Below are 4,739 nucleotides of genomic sequence, written 5' to 3'. Positions count from 1 at the left end.
TGGGTATTTCTGTTGTCGAGACCGGGGAACAAATCCAGACGCCTTTTTGCAACTCAACTGCAATAACGATATCCGGCTACTGGGAAATACCAAATATCGCCCAATATGGGCATTGCATAGAAGCTAAAAAATGATTACAGACGCCATTTTAAAATCAACGTTCAAAATCTACGTTGCAACGTTAGGATGTTGGCAAACAGCCAAAAATGATCATGCCGGAATTGATACGATACCCAAAGATTGGAAATCATAGTGATTTTATGATATCCGATTTTCACAATACCAAATACCGAATACCAGGCGCCAAATCCAAGATGGTGATTTTCGGTTTCTGGAAAACATCCAAAATGATAGGTGATAATTTTAAACATAAACATATTAATACAAAATAATCCATCGTAATTATTGAACTCATGATAAAACACTGACTGTATAGGCACAAATATTTTTATTAATGGATTTTCTTATATTGTCGGAAATAATTGTTCACCACCCAACACTAACAGGTTGAGGTAGTTATCAAAATTAATGGATACCCTTTTTATTTGTAAAATACATACACTCCTTAAATTATTTGTAATCGAAATAACCATTTCAATTTGTTCATGTTTCGTGGGTTACGTGGGTTTTTTGTACGTGTTACTTGATTAGAGAATGCTTTAGTTTTTTCTAGCCCAAATAATAAGCTTAGTAACAGAACGTTCCGTTAAGTTTTTGAGTTCTTTCCGGATGTATTTGTTAGAGTTTTTGAAGAAATCGTAACGTTGTAGAAAGAAAAACAGGAAATCAGTTTTTAGGGGAGAATACATACAGCCTTATAGATATAACATGGTAATGCTAATTTTTGTTCAAAATTATGTACATTTGAGAGATATGCGGTTGTCGTAAACTTAATGGCGCAGCAACGCGGGCCGGGTATCAGCTAGTAGAGAATATATGTCGACTTGTTTCAGTGTAGCGATAAGTGATATTTCCCGTAAATACACTGGCAAACGTGTGTACCGTGTTGGATTGTTTTTGTTTCCTTCAAACTGTGAATCGTCGTATCTCGTCATTTCGTTTTTTTCACTTTTTTGACGATAACTTTTGTGATTATCAGCGGGTTTCAGGCTTCGGTAAGGGAGTAGATGTGTTAACGTGTGGATGATCTGTTTGGATGACTCTATGTGGTAAATGATTGTAGAAGGGAGCGACACACCGGAGCCAGGCTTCGAAATGGTCACGGTAGAACCACTTCTCACTGCGATAATCGTCTTCTTCTTCCTCTGACGCTACCAAGGCTCGCTGTCTGAATACATTCTTAAACAAACATGTCAAATGAGTATCGCCATCACGACGTTATTTTCCTCAAACGTATTTTGACTTTTTTTCTAGAAATGAGAATTACGCACGTTGAGTGCGTGTATTCTGGAAATTATTTATATCATTGATCTCGTAATAATATTTCTCAACATAAATGAACGAAGTAGACAGAAATAGGCTGAAATAACATCGCTAAACGATTGACAGTGTGCCTCTCTTTGATACGCGAGTGTCGTTTGACTTTCCTTTTCTTTCTGTGAGCTGAGCGGCGATGGTTTGGTTGTTTTACATTTACGAGCGAAAGCCGACTGTGACGCACGCTAAGGAAGCGAGATCAAACGAAAATGGTGACCGTTTACAAGCCTGACCGGAACAGACGTTGCATTGTTGCTGTAATATTTTATTCCATTCTATCTTTTCAGCCACAGAAAGCAGCACAACAACAGCTATTAACATGTCGTGAACTAGTTTCAAATAAGCTCATCTATTTTATTTCGGCACAAAATAACGGACACTTCCCATATGATTTTCGAATCTATTTTTATTATTCTCGAGCAAAATCATTTCAAATGACCTGGAAATACGCGAAAATTCAATCGACCATTTTTGATTTGAATGAAACTTTGCACACGTATTTGGCTTAGCAAACTGAGCATTTTTCACAGATGGAGAGATTTTTTACACCTATGAGTAACATTCTCAAAGGGCGTATGCCTTTTGGCATAGGTTTTATTTGAAGCATTGTAGCCCAGAAACCGTTGGTTGTATAGAAAAACTGTCTGAGAATGAGATGTAGGAAATTGAGAATGCATCATGAAAAATTATACACTGTAAAAAAAATTTTTTTTGACCAAAAAAATTAAAAATAAATATTAAATTTCACTTCACAAAAAAAACAGAGTTGCATTTTTTTTAATTTTTTTTTAGAATAAACTTGATGTTAATACGCAACTTTAAAAAAAAGTCCAGGGTGGAGGAATGAAAAACAATTTTATTACGGTAGATTGATTTTTTTATAAAAATTCTAATTCAAACATTTTTCAGAAAAAAAAATTATTCTGATGATTTTAAAAGATGCAGAGAGTCATTTTAAATCAAAAACCAATTGGTAATTAACATTCTAAAGGCATTGGTTTTCGAGTTATTTCTAATTTAAGCTCGAAAAATTTTTTAAATTTAGAAAAATTCACGTTTTTCTTAATTTGTCCGTAGTTCTCCAGCAAAAACCATACGTTCATTGGAATGCTTGATCAAAAATATACAATTCATTCTTTGACAACAAGACGATTGGGCGAACGGTTCTCAAGAAAAGAGTTCTGAGAAATCACACGCTATAACAACCTCACCATCGTTCAAATTATTTTTTGCTTCTCTCGTGTAAGTCGACTGTTGAATTCTTATGTGATCGTGGGTTATCTACTTTTCCAATTTTTCACGAAAATAAGATTCAAATTCATCAATTGGTTTCACAAGTGTCTCTATATTACATCGATCTGTTGCAATCAACTGTTCGAGAGGTATTTCTCACACACAACGTTCCTCAAGTTCTTTGAAAAAACTGTTTTCAAAATCTAAACGGCTTGGGCAATGTTCACATTTGCGGAGATAACAATATTTGGATCGTGTAGTTGAGCTACATAATAGTTGTTCAAAGTAAAATTTAGAATCATTTTGGAATGAATATTTCTTTAGACTGTGTATCATCAATTCAGTATTCTCGTGATCAGTACAAACACAAATATCATGAGATCCTGAGCTTCCAAGTAATTTACAATGCTTAAATGCAAATGCAAATAAACGTAAGCCTCACCAATTGAATTCATTGAGAGTCGCTTTTGCACATGCTGTCGCTTACCATCTTTTCTCACTGAAACGTAGTCCCTTTGCCCTGGCATGGCTCTACTGACCTGGTCACTGTCATTAAACTGCAATACCTTGTTTTTTACTTCCAGGGGCAATCCATGTCCAAGCCTCACGTCAGGAATAGCCAATATTCCACTAACCTCTGATATGCGCCGCGCCTGTTTCACAACGTATTTCGATGTTTCAAACTTTTCGGTTTTTGTCTGTTGGTTCCAAGATTTCAGAAGAACCGAAAGTATTCTTACTTTATCTTCCCTCGAGCATTAGGGCGCAGTAATTTTTTCTTATAACTGCAAAATCATCTCGTCGAAGTCTCTCACTTTATGTTTCAATAAATCCAGGTCTTCTTCAGCATCAAAATCAAAAATGTTTTTTCTTATACCGTCAGTCATGTTCATGTTTGTTTGCCAGTGATATCGGTGAAACGTTGATTCCAGCTAGGCCTTTGTTGAATAACTCAATTTTCTGTGTTCTGGAGTATTCTTTTTGAATGCTTACTTGAGAATATGATGATACGATTGATGGTATCTCCGCCAATTAGTATACAGATGCAGATGGTTGCAACTCCGTCGGTAGAATGTTTCTTCCACATCCTGATGTTGATTGTTCCAGAAATGAATTGTGTGGATGCTCTTCGAGATCAAATTCATCTTTCACTTCGATACAATATAATCTAAACGAATCATAAATTGATTAAAACGTATTGAAACGAGCTTGACAGTTTAATATTTTCAATTTTGCAATAACGTTTTCGTTAAATTTGCGTAAGTTTAATGAGCACCGATGATCAGGAAATGGTTTACAGCTCTTGGGTTTGGTGTATTCCATTTTCACTTTATTCATCTTCACAAGATATAATAGGATATTGGTTGCGTACCTTACAAACAGTTATTATTAGTAAACAAGTAGGTAGTGTTGCACGACAAACATATTTTTTTATAAAACATTCGGCAAGAGGGAACGTGTAGGTAGGCTAAGATACAGCGCCTGAGTTATTTATCCAATCGTTTTACGTAACGTAAGGTTTTTGCTGGAGAACCACGGACAAATAAAGAAAAACGTGTATTTTCCTAAAATTTAATAATGTTTCGAGCTTGAATTCAAAATAACTTGTAAATTGATGCCTATAGAATGTTAATTACCAAAAGCTTTTTGATTTAAAACGGCTCTCTGCATCTTTTAAAATCATTAGAATACAAATATTTTGAAAAATGTTTGAATTGTAATTTTCATAAAAAAATAATCTACCATAGGAAAATTGTTTTTCATTTCTCCATCCTGGACTTTTTCTTAAAAGTTGCGTATTAACATCAAGTTTATTAAAAAGAAAAATGAAAAAAAAAATTCAATTCTTTTTTTTTTAAATTTGAATTTAATGTTTATTTTCAATTTTTTTGGTAAAAAAAAATATTTTTGTACAGTGGATAATTTTTTTATATTGCATTTTTAATTCCCTACATCTCATTTTCAGACAGTTTTTCTATACAACCAACGGTTTCTGGGCTACAATGCTTCGAATAAAACCAATGCCAAAAGGCATACGCCCTTTTAGAATATAACTCATGCGTGTAAAC

This window comes from Wyeomyia smithii, chromosome 3, assembly GCF_029784165.1.
Source record: "Wyeomyia smithii strain HCP4-BCI-WySm-NY-G18 chromosome 3, ASM2978416v1, whole genome shotgun sequence".
Lineage (NCBI taxonomy): Eukaryota > Metazoa > Arthropoda > Insecta > Diptera > Culicidae > Wyeomyia > Wyeomyia smithii.
This window is presented reverse-complemented; position numbering follows the sequence as displayed.